Source organism: Spea bombifrons, chromosome 5 (assembly GCF_027358695.1).
Source record: "Spea bombifrons isolate aSpeBom1 chromosome 5, aSpeBom1.2.pri, whole genome shotgun sequence".
NCBI lineage: Eukaryota > Metazoa > Chordata > Amphibia > Anura > Pelobatidae > Spea > Spea bombifrons.
The window spans coordinates 92,641,440-92,654,330 of NC_071091.1; the positions used below are offsets into that span (position 1 = coordinate 92,641,440).

At 44.7% G+C, this 12,891-nt stretch overlaps 1 protein-coding gene across 2 annotated transcripts in view; it reads left to right on the top strand.

Annotated features, from left to right (window-relative positions):
• The first annotated feature begins 2,690 nt into the window (after positions 1 to 2,690).
• Positions 2,691 to 12,891, top strand: part of WWP1 (WW domain containing E3 ubiquitin protein ligase 1) — a 47,189-nt gene continuing 36,988 nt past the window's right edge. Inside the window, exon 1 of one of the 2 annotated variants that reach the window (XM_053467209.1) lies at positions 2,691 to 2,825. The gene's annotated coding sequence lies outside the window, so the exon portion shown is untranslated. The remainder of the gene's footprint in view (positions 2,826 to 12,891) is intronic. The other variant, XM_053467208.1, reaches the window with a different exon arrangement.

The window sequence follows — 12,891 nt, forward strand, 5'->3', positions numbered from 1 at the left end:
CCTTGCCTCCCTCTCCTCACCCGCTTACCTTCTTGGAGGCTTCTTTCACCGCTGGGTCATGTACCATTACGCTACGTGACCCAGATGCATTGCGACCCAGGAGCGGCCTTTTTTTTAGGAATTTTGGAATGACCCAGGGGGAATGTCAGGTGCCAACATCTCTTTTAAAGTGCCAACACTCTCATAATAAAATCTTTCACATATGGTTTCACAGTTGTGAAACAGCAACTGAAACCTTGTACATTGCAAACAGTTGTAAACAGCTTTTATACATAGATAGACATTTATCAATTATCTTACGCAACTTTCTTTGCCAAATAAAGATGTGATACAAAGCAACAATGCCACGTGCTTGGATTTACTGGAATGACAATAAAATAAAGGCATTCTTCCGTGTCAGGCATATCTTAAATAGATATATGTTGAGACAGACTGAGATCATTCATTTTATTTTTGGATATGATTTTTAAAAGCTCATTATAAAATGAAGTATCCATAACAGGTGTTATTTAAATACAGCCCTAGGTATCGACTAACAGAAGTGAAGAACTGTTCCATATGCACATGATGCGTATAGCTGGAACGGGCAATATGATTGTAACGATTAACTATTTTATTAATTAATAATTATTACTTAATGAAGCAAAGTGATGTTCTTTTCCTCTTGCTGCGTCTCAGGCCTTACTAAATTTAATACCAAAAAAGTAAAAAAACTGCACATTTTTTCTTACAGAAAGTTAAGAGCCGTCAGTTAAAATCTACTAGCCTATTTACCAAAAGTACATTAAAATCTTCATTACGGGTTCACATACGTGGATATATGTGGGTTCGCTAAATGAGAACGTGGGAAATACCGGTCGAAGAAAGATATAGCAAAAACATGAAAATTGTTCTGGTCCTCCAGCCATTTAATACCCCACTGCTGATACCACCAGTAACTCTTTCATTTTTCAAGTTCATGGTGATTATGTTTAAAGAAATTAATTTCTTTAAACGTTCCGATTTTCACAATCGGATAAAGGGTTAAAAATAAGAACTATGTCTAAACATATATGTTAATATATTTTCTTTTTCGTACTATTTATTTCTTAAACATGTCTAAGATGACCTAGACTGGGGAAGTGCGCCAGCTGCTGTCAAATGACATACATGCAGCCGCTGGCTGGATACATTTTATGCCCTACCTGTAAATGCCTGTGCAGATCCAACCGGCGACCTCACCTTGCAAAACCCGACTGTCCCACTAGGCTCATGGCCAGAACAGTTCTCTAGTCATCTCCCAATGCTCATTCTATCTTTATTTTAAGTTCATACCTTTTATTGGGTGAATATAGAAAAAATATGAAACGTTGCAGACACTCCTTCTGAAGAAGAGACCTCAGAGGTCCCAAAAGCTTATGTAATAGTATTTTCTTGTTTGTTCAATAAAGTGTAACATGTTTAACAATAGACTCCATTTTATCTTGGACTAATATGGCTTTACTTCAGTACCGTACCTATAGGGGGGGCCGGGGGGGGGGTCTGCCCTGGGTACCACTCATCAAGGGGGTGCCCGGTTGTTTTGCCGTCTAACACAGGCCCACAGCTTACTGCGGTGGAGCTCCCCCACTGTGCGGACCAGGTTCCTGCTTCCCCTGCACGGGAAAAGAGTTTCCTGACGCAGTGACAGGCTCACAATGGGTGGCCGTAGACATCTGCATGGCCCCAGTGATGCTCATCTGGCCCCCAGACCAGTGAAATCTGCAATAGAGGTAAGGAGGTATGGGAGAATGAATAGGTGAATCAATGAATAAATGAGTGAGTGTTTAGGGGTACAAATGGGACAGGCAGGCTGATTGGGGAGGGGCAGAAGTGGCCAGACAACTTGCTAAAGGGGCAGAGTTGGCACACATAGGCTGTTTCCGGGCAGAGTTGGGGCAGGTTGGCTGATAAAGGAAGTGGAGCAAGCAGGCTGTTTCAGGGGGCAGAGTTGACACACATACACTGTTTAATGGGCAGAGTTGGGATAGGTAGGCTGCTAAAGGGGCATATGTGGCACAGGCAGGCTGATAAAGGGTCAGAAGGGAAACAGGGAGGCTGTTTCGGGGGGCACAGGCATGCTGTTTTGCAGCAGAGGCCTACCACGTAAATGCCTGGCTTAGTGCATAGTGAAAGGCGCTATGCTGCACTACTGTCACTGTCAGGCTCAGTTTATAGTGATGAGAGTAACACTGTACCACCATCAATGTCTGGCTCAGTATATAGTGATGAGAGTTATGCTGTACCATATCTGTTCAGTAAATGTTATATATTTCTTTATAATAATTTATTTTTTTCAGATTTCTAGTTTTTTTCAGTTGGCATAGTTTAGACATTTGTAAAAAAATATTCTTGCCAACATTAATTTTTTTTGTGGGTGGGGGTGCCAAATACTCTAGGTACGCCCCTGCTTTACCTACTTTTTATGCTTATAAACACTATTAGGCCCCCGTGAAGTGACATATGAAACGTAGCGCCATTAACAGAAATTCCAACATGCAGGGCGTTGCTACACCCAGACAACACCATCACATCCAGGCAACACCATCACACCCGGCCGCCAGTGAAGGCAGCACCAAGTGTGAGATTAAACCCCGCCCCGCACACTCCTCTGGACACTCCTCTGGAGTCGTGGGTCTGCTCAGCCGCAGAAGGTGACGTCACATGGGCGGTCTTTGGGTGACGTGTCGGGGGCGGGGCTTGTGGTCGCGCTGTGTGATGGCTGCAGTGGTGGTGGAGGTGCTGCGAGCGAGAGGCCGCTAGGAGCTCGGGAGGCGGAGGAACAACAGGCGGCCCAGTAAGGTGAGGTGGGATGAGGACGGGACATCTGCCCCGGTAGGGTCTCTGTGCTATATATATTGCGAAGAGCCTTATGTGTTATGCGGCTTTACCTATAGCAGCAGCAGCTGCCGTCTCTCTCTGCCCTGCCGGCTACTTTGTCCCTTCCTCCTGAGCTGCATCCTCCCTGCATCGGGTATTGCTTTTTTGGGAGGTCCTTCCCTGTTCAGCCCCTGTGTTTGCTGAGCGATTTCTCTCCCCACCGGCCTCTTCCTTCAGATCTCTTTCTCCCAAGGTCTGACGCGCTCCTGCCTGCAGACTCCCCCCACCATGGTGCCCCTCTCCCCCTAGCAGACAGCCCTCCGGCATGGTGCCCCCCCCCTAGCAGACAGATCTCCGGCATGGTGCCCCTCTCCCCCCCCCCCCTAGCAGACAGCCCTCCGGCATGGTGCCCTCCCCCCCTAGCAGACAGCCCTCCGGCATGGTGCCCCTCTCCTCCCCTGGCAGACAGCCCTCCGGCATAGTGCCCCTCTCCTCCCCTGGCAGACAGCCCTCCGGCATGGTGCCCCTCTCTCCCCCTAGCAGAGGGCACCCAACATACCACGATGCCCCTCTCTCCCTAGCGGACACCCCTCCATCATACCATGATGCCCCTGTCTCCTGCCAGTCTTCCCCAATATATCTTCCTCAATCTGCTTCTTCTCTCTTGTTAAATCTGCTTTGTCTATTACCCTCCTCACCCTGAGACTTTTCTTACCCCTGTTTTCCTCACTATTTCCCAACCTCCCCTCCTCGCTCAGTTAACTCCCCCACTGTCTGTCATCAGATGACCCCTGATTGTGTATAACGTGACTGTTAGCCCCTCTGTCTCTTTCACTGAACTGTCTGTGGTTAGCAGTCTCCTCTCTGGCCGCGTTCTACCGCCAGTGATTTGGCATTGAGTGTTCAGCTCCATTTGTTATTAAATATATAGTGGCAGGAGTCTGAGTCAATATGTTATTATTATAATATGCGTATAATGTAATACTATTTTCAAATTACAAAGTTTTTTTTTTTTTTATAGTGATAATTTTTTGTTAGATTTTGGGAATGACTTAAGATTCCCTGATCTCTGTGACATGCGGAACTGAGACATTTCGCATCCCCGCTTTACTTCCTATGCATGTCCGTTTAGACCTTCCTGTACAGTCGTCTCTTTGTGTTCCTGGAACGTTGTGTTCTTTGCTATTAATTGTTCTTATTGTATAGCGGCACTGCCTGTATATCACACGCGCCGCTTACTCTGTATTTTAAAAGTGCAGCGTTAGTAGCATCGCTCCTGGTACAGTTTCCAGAAATCATTTAATCAAGTCAAATGTTGCCTCATTCTTGCTTTTTGCTGGTAACACTTGTCATGTGACACAAAAGCAGACATCGATAGGTTGTTGCCATAGATGCAAATTCTAAGCTTCTGAAATGTTTCATGAGGTTCTCGCTGGGTTAAACTTTAAGAGCAAAGAATAAGATGGCAAATGTAAGGGTTATTTGCTGGGCGTATCATAGGGGGAAGTAATGTTTTGGCTTTTAATGCAAATGGGTATTCGTGTATTTTGGCAGATGAATGGTTAATCCGCAGCTCTGCTATTCATGTACCTCTCTTTAGAATAATTCTCCTTCATAGTGTGGCCCTCGAGTGCCAGATCTGCATCGCCTGATTATAAAACTGATCTCTGGAGGAGATCCGTTTCCATCGTGCTCGCTTCTTGGATATGACTTATTGTGTTTATACACGATTGCCATGACGACAGACCTTTGGTGTATGAATAATCTGCAAAGCGATGTTCTGGTGAAAGATGGACACTGCAGTGCGTCGCTTCTCCCCCGGTGATAACGTGCTGCAGAGCGATAGGGATTCCACCCGGAACCACCAGGGAATTTGTGTGCGGAAAGTGCTTTATTGCAAAAGTATTTTTGCAGGATTTCCCATTTTAAATGTACCTGTTTCAGGTTCTTGTACACCCTGCAGTGACTGACATGGCCTACCCCGCTCCATTATTTAAGATCTAAGGCTGACAGACGTCTAATGGAGAGATTTCACCTCGCTTTCTCCGGCATATTTCTGCTCTGTATCAGCGATTGGATCAGAAACATGGACTTGAATCGAGAGGACGGAGGTGAAATGCCAGGAATGGACGCTATACCACAACGCGTTTTACCCAGCTTTCATTCTTTCACGTCCCTTTCATTCCCAATGCGTTCCCAGTCCGCATTACGTACGGCGGTCTACTTTTGTCTGAAGAAAATGATGAAAATAACTGTGTGAAGTGAAGTTTATTGATCGGAGTGCGGTAAAAATAGACCTGGAAGCTTCCTCGTGTTTTAGCGTTTTTATATGGTTCCATAAGAAGTACACGAGGAAGCTTCCATACATCTGATGGTGTTTAGAGGCTTTGTATGAGTTTCCTCCTCCCCGACTTGATGAGGCATCAAGGTTTTTATTTTTTCTTCAGTTCTGCTCACTTTCCCAGAGGATGTTCTTAAAGGCCTAGCCATGACAACTTTGATTTTTGTGATTATTATAATAGTTTAAACTAAAACTATTAAAGTCACATGGTCTCCGTGTCCTTCGAATCGCTTCCTATGTTACAGGTGATGCAGGCTAAGCTCCTCCCCTTTTTGTATGCCAGCCTGGCTCATAGCTTTAAAGATGGCACAGACTGGGCATTGCTGGGTCCACTATCCGTCCGCAAGAACAAATGTAGCGGAGGCTAAAAGCCTATTGCTTGCATGCATGGCCAAAGCTTTTGATTGAGGAGTGTCAGGAGGCGGCCATTGGATGGGCAAACAAGGACCACGGAAATAGTAAAGCGAGTGTAGCCTGCACTGCTTGAAAACAATGAGTCTGGCTAACCCCTTAAAGGGACACTCTAATGGCACTTTAATGCATAGCTGGATGGTCCCTTTAAATGTTCATGTTGTGGATTTTGCATGGGGGGTGGGAGTTCTGCTGCATTACCCCAATACATTTGCCCCTTTCCACCCCCTCCAGCTAAACACCAGCCTGAATACAGACCCAGCATTGGGCTGACGGCAGCCATGAGAACTGAACGGTTTATCGGGTCCCTGGCATTAGAGTTTGACAATATTTGATCACTCAGGTCATAAACTGCATTAACATGAAGGTGCTTCCCGTCCAAACAGTTTGTATGGGAACTGCGTCAAAATATGATTTCTAAACGCTTTAACGGATTATGAACCATCTGTCTGTTTATCTGTTGCTTATAAAGACTGTCCTTACAAGTTTACAGCGGATGCCGCCTCGCATAGCCTGCTGGATTGGAGCGTTCACTGCAGTGTTTATTCTGGCACGGAATTGGCTGTGTCTGCTTTGGTTACACACGTCGTGAGAGTTACGAAATGACACCTTCATGCAGCTAATACCGCATAGCCTATTACTGATAAATAATAATTAGCCCACAAGATCATGTACCATTATTTGCTATATTCAGTCATTGTAATATAAATGAGGTATTAAACATCTCTTGGGGTTTTTTTTTTAATATCTTTTTTTATGTTTGGCTAAAAGCAAGAACAGACTTCTTGGTTTAGTAAATAGCCAGGGCTTTCATCATACATGCACTGCTTGTGGTTGCATCCTCCTGTTTTTTTACTTTAGCAGTATGATATAGATGTATATCATATATATTACCTACCCCACCTTTGTACCTCACTTACCTTTCAGCAGTCCTGCGGCAAGTCTCCCTGCTCTGCCACGGTGCGCGCTGCTTTACTGCTGAGCGCCTGAAATGACGTATTCCGGCGCTCAGCATTACAAGCCAGCACCAAGCTAGAGGGCTCGCAGAGGAGAGAGAGGGGCCCCTCTCTCTCCTCCGCAAAAAGAAAAAAAAAAAAAAAAGGCGCTTGGGGCAATTGCCCCACTCTGCCCCATGGTAGGGCTGGCCCTGTGTATGTATATATGTGTATATATAATGTGTGTGTGTGTGTGTATAGTGTTTCTGCTTCAGGAATACATTTCCACAAAATACAGCGTTTTGTAGATGTTCTTTCTCTGTTACCTTGACCCAATCTACAAGACACGCTACGTTCTTACTGCCTTGTGGTAAACCATGGAATTTCTCAGTCTTAATCACCCAGGGGGACCCTCTGACTAAGCAAGTCTATGGGAGACGGTCTTCGTTAGTATAAGCATTGCCTTTGTTCTGTCTGATTTTGGAATGTAACCGGAAAATGCCTACAGTGGCAACCCTTGGATCCACAAAACAGCATTACTGCATACGCCACTGCGTGTCAAAGGGAAAAAGACTTGGTCTTTAAAAATGCCACTCGTTCAGGCCTGTGACGTTCATCTTCTCCTGGTTGCTGACAAGGCTGAAGTACTCTCATACAACATTTCATGTAACACACAGCACAGGGGAAGGGTTGGTACGGATTTTTTTAATGTTTGGAGTATCCTAGAATGGCTTCCGACCTTTTGGGAAAATATTAACTGAATCAGCCAAAGACATTTTCCCTGGGAGTACATTTAACATCTTGATTGTACAAAGCACCAAAAACTGGTTGACAAGAAACCTCTTCCATCTTAAAGGTGCCCCTGTGTTCTCTATAAATTCTTCACTTAAGTATTTTTAAAATAGCTCTGCGTTTACCCTGCTGACATACAGTATATAGGTATATATAGTACCCAGTACCAGTGATCCCTATGTGTTAGTAAAGATATAACAAAGGGTATGGGCAAACAATGGGTATGAAATTCAGATACGCAGATGCCCAAGTGATGACCAACATTTGCAAAGTTTACTTTTTAAAAGTGTATATATTTTGAGATTTGTGTGTGGTTCTGTAGTTAGTAGGCTAAGCGGATACACTGGAAAGGTTATCCGGAACAAGCCCATTATATTTTGTTATAACAAGGAAAACACAGGACCTAATGTCCCACATTCTAAAAGTGACTACGACTTAAACAGCAGAGCAAGGATGACAGATGGGTCCGGCTAGAAAACAATGACTGGCTCAGCTCAATACGAGAGGATTTGTACAAGGCGGAGATGAGCTCGCTCAAACGCCTCTTGTTGGTCAGGATTTTAGTCTGGATGTTTTTGTAAGGCTCCATTTGTTGTGGTGAAGTCCAACTTTTCTCTCATACAACTCACTGAGCTAAGCCTGAGGTTGGGCCAGTCACATACCCTTTGCTAAAATATACATGTTTCTGGTTGATGGGTCCTTGACCTCACCAGAACATTGTATATTAAGCCTTTGTATCCAGCTTGGTTTGGCCTCCATTCAGTCTTTCGTGTTTATCACTGGTATGTTTTTATAAATTATTCTTATCAAGAAAAGTAAACACTATTATTGAATTAATGACATACATAAAATGCGTGTTTGTATCACCAGGTGAACATTCGTCGGGTTTTATGAGGGAAAACATTACTTGCTCTTCCAGTAAAATTAAATGAATACACAGTAGATAAAGCTGAAGATAATGTGGATTGCCTGTGATAATTGTAACAATACAGAACCAGTGAATACTGTGACACTTGAATTGGTGTATTTAGCCCTGGGGAGCATCTGCCTCGAGAAGGGTTTCTGTCTTGCTCAACATGACGTCAAATCATCATGATGCTCCATCTTAGAAGGACGTGCGGGGGGGAACAGGCCTTCTAGAGGCACAAACCTCTGTTGTAAAAATGGGCCATATACAAGGGGAAAGATCATCCCAATAGGGCCATTGAGCAGCAGGCCACCAGTGAACTTCACCAGGCAGTGGGATGTATTGCTCCCAGTAGAGGGGCTGCCGTCCTCGCAGACCTGCCGTCCTCGCAGACCTGCCGTCCTCGCAGACCTGCCGTCCTCGCAGACCTGCCGTCCTCACAGACCTGCCATCCTCACAGACCTAGGCCTCTATTGTCTAGACCAGAATACACCACTGTGCTGCACAAAAATGGCTGTAAATTGTTATTTTGCGATTCATACTTCCTGCTTAAGGTTTTTGCTTGTCCATCAGTGTAATTGTTTCTGAGATATGTACAGCTTTGAAGTAGGGGACAGTAGTAACACTGAAAAAGAAATATGTGGCAAAAGTAACATAATGGGAAGTTCCTCTTCTGAGCTCGGATGTTTTCTGGTAATCTACCCTTACACAGGCAGCTAATCTGATTTAATTCCCAGGAAGGAGCACTTAATGTGAGCAGTAATGTTGTAGATCCTTGAAATAGTGTGTGTGTATATAAGATAAGACAAATAGAGGTCTGACTATAAAACTAAGATCCAGATCCCCGCAGCGCTGCAGGGGACCTGGATCCTCCTCTCGGGCAGCCGGTGAACGCCTGCGTCATGTGCGCAGACAACCTTCGCTGCTACCCGGCACTTCTACCGGGGCTTTTATGACGGAGCGCCGGCATCGCATGACCTTCGGTCATAAAAGCCAGCTGCATTGTCTACGCGCATCGCGCAGATATCCACCGGATGCTGCAGGGAGTCTGATGCACGGTGGCAAATAAAAGGATATAAAAACAAGAAATGCATTTTTCTCAATCATAGTTTTTATTAAATATGAAAAAAAAATAGTTTACATGTGAATTAATATTTACTTTTAAAACTTTTTTCCTATAGGGTAGTCTAAGGCGTTAATTTTTTCCTAAATTAATATTCACATTTCGAGGGGTCGTCTTATAATCGAGCAAATACAGTAATATAGTTTTAAATCTGTAAATACCATGAAATAGCTTTGTTTAGTTTATATAACTATAAAATGTAGTAGATTTGGCCCCCACGGGTTTTGTATGGCTTCTGTCTTGCCTGAGTAGCCCATGAGTTGGCATCTGCCCCCCCTTCCCCCACACAACTTTAGCTTTGAAGTTGTACGCTGTCCACCACTTACTGCAGCTCTAGAGATGAAAATAGGATCCAGCGTTATATCTGGATTATGATAGGAAACAAGCTAGAAACATATTGTCCTACTCTGGAGTGCTTGTCATGGAAACATTTTTTGTAGTGGCTCAGTTACTCAGACATGTCTTTCGTGTCGGTCAGCTGTTCCTTGCAATGCTAACATGGGCTTTGCTTTCCAGTAGGAGGACGGCAGAATGTGCAGCGTGTGCACAGTGAACGCTCATACAATTTTATATTTTTATTTTTTACAAAATGTTGACGTCCTCCCTTCCACTCGAATTGTAACACAAAATACATTGTGTATTGATCTTGCTGCTCCTAAATAGTTGCTCAGAGTTGGAACTCCACATTATGTGTGATTAAGGACACCTCAAAGGTCTAGCGATATTAGTCCAAGCCCCAAATTGTCTTTGTAGACTTTGCCAACCAGTCTGTGTGTACATCCGCTGATATCGCTGTGTAGCTCACGCTTGTTGTTTTTAAACATGCCACCACCTGGGCCAGCGCTCCGTTCTCGCTGTAGAAATAGCGTCATTGGCCTTTTTATCCCGTCCGGCAGAGTATAATTACACCTCTTCTATGTAAAGTAACTGGCTGCTCTTTTCATAAACACTTCTTGAAATGCGCTGAGTTTTCTGTTCAGCGACATTGACTTTGACCCTTTTAGTTATCTTGCACGTGTTTTTATGTGCCCTGGAAATTTGTCATTTTATCCATACCGAAGGGAAATATTTAACTTTATTAGCGGTTTGTTTATTCACATACCATTACCCACCGTTTTAATGGACAGCCTAACATCTGAGATAAAGTGAGCTTCTAATCTGTCATCAAACTCTGGTTCATTATTGCCTACAGCACTGAAAACCATTTATGGCTTGTGTTACTATGTTTCTTCTCCAGCTCTGGAATCACCCTGCCTCTGCCAAAGGTATAACCTGAGGATTTCCTTCACTTTTACCTTCACTTCCCATGATTCTTCAGGAAGGTTGCATTGGAATCAGTCCAAGTTGCCTCCTGGACTCTACCTGGTTTTGCCAACTGTGCGTGCAAATCTACCGATAGCGGCCGTCTGAATTTTGTAGGCTCTTCAGTAAAGCGCAGAGCTCTTTTTCTTGAGAAAAAGTGTGTGTAAAACTGAATAAAACATTAGCAGTGATCAATGCGTGGAGCAGACAGCCTACTATGTCTATCTATAGTTAGATCAGCTGGCTGGCCCACTGGGAAAAAAAAACTGTCTTGATCCCTGTGGTCATGCAGGAAATTATGCATTGTGCTGATACCCTCCCCCCACATTAAGTGGTATCAAAAGGAAACCAAAAATATACTGTATTTGCTCGATTATAAGACGACCCCCCAAAATCTGAATATTAACTTTAAGGAAAAAAGAAAAAGCCTGAATATAAGACGACCCCAAAGGAAAAAAGTTTTACCAGTAAATGTTAATTCATGTAAACTATTTTTTTTTAATAAAAGCTATGATTGAGAAAAATATATATTTTTTGTTTTTATTTCTTGTATTTTCCAACCTGTCCCCCAGTTACGCACATCTGCCCCCAGGCTTGCCACTCCAATGTGGCACTGTGGCCCATGATATGCCTTTTAACCCTCTATATGCCACTGTGCCCCATGGTATGCCTTTTGACCCCCTATGTGCCACTCTGCCTCCAGAAATGCCTTATACCCCTATATCCCATTCTGGCATTTAGGGGGTTAAAAGGCATATTATGGGGCAGAGTGGCATATAGGGAGGTATAAGGCATTTCAGGAGGCAGAATGCTCTATTAAATGCCCCCTTAACGCCACTCCAGAAATGCCCTATGCCCCCATTTAACACACACACACACACACACACCCTATACCCTCATTTAACTAACACACACACACACATTCTCCCCCCCCTTCCCCCTTTCTCACCGGTGCTTCCAGCCGGGGCAGCGGATTGACGTCGCCTTCCGCAGCAGCCGAAAGGAGGTGGAGTTGGCAGCGGGGGTTTGTATGCGTCCGTCACGTATACTTTCCCCGGCTGTCAGATCAGAGTTCCCCGCACCGGTGCGGGGAACTCTGATCTCTGACAGTCGGGGAAGGTCTACGCGACGGACGCAGACAACCCCCGCTGCTAGCCACACCTCCTTCCGGCTGCAGCGGACGTTGTCTACGCGGATCACGTAGACGTCAACCCGCTGCCCCGGCAATACAGCAGGAAGCACCGGTAAGTGTGTGTATGAAGGGGGGGGGGTGAGACAGGAGGATCCAGGTCCCCTGCAGCGGTGCGGGGGATCTGGATCTTAGTCTCCTAATCAGACCTCTATTTGAGGTCTGATTAGAAGACGACCCCAATTAGAAGACGAGGGGTATTTTTCAGAGCATTTGCTCTGAAAAAAACCTTGTCTTATAATCGAGCAAATACGGTATATTTTTGATACACCGGCTAATTTGATAGAGCCCGGAAGCAGCCGCAATCACATACACACACACTTTCACTCTTTGGGGTACATGGGCACTGGGGTGCAGTTTTATACACAATTAGCTAAAGAAAATCAGGGTTGAATGGCCATTTAAAAAGTTGGGTAGAATTGTATCCTGAGGATGGGGTGACTTGCTTTTTTCCAAGGGATTTAAATTAGCTGAGTCAGCACGCTTCGCTGTAGCCAAAGCCCTTAGGATGAGCGTTCTTGTTTCATATTATACACCTGGGTCTTGCAGCCATTTTCTTTGGAGAGCTGTCTGATTCACGTGTCTGATCAGAACCTGCAATGAAAAGTGTTCTGTGGCGGAAACATCGATTGCACAGTAGCATGAATAAAATACTGAGCATCTCCGCTGAAAGCAAATCCCGTCATTCTGTTCGGTGTAGCCCAGCATGTCTGCGGCAGTGCAGATACACCCCCACTGAGAAGCGGCACAATGGATTAAATGGGAGCACATACGCAGGCTCCTCGACCGTGGTATTTATGGCATTGTTGGGTCTATCGTGGCAGCTGGGCAGTTGCACCCTTTCTGCTGTTCTGTCCACTCCCAGCACTTTAAGAATGCAAACTGGCTGAGAAATATGTGAATTGTAATCCTGCTTCATATCTATCCTACTGATCCCTTTGGTTCATCTTTATTTATTTATTTTGAGCGGTCATTCCCCTTGAGATGTTGCCATATGTTCTAGCTCTTCCCACAACTAGACTGAGCGTGTGCGTGTGTTACGTCTGGAGCAGC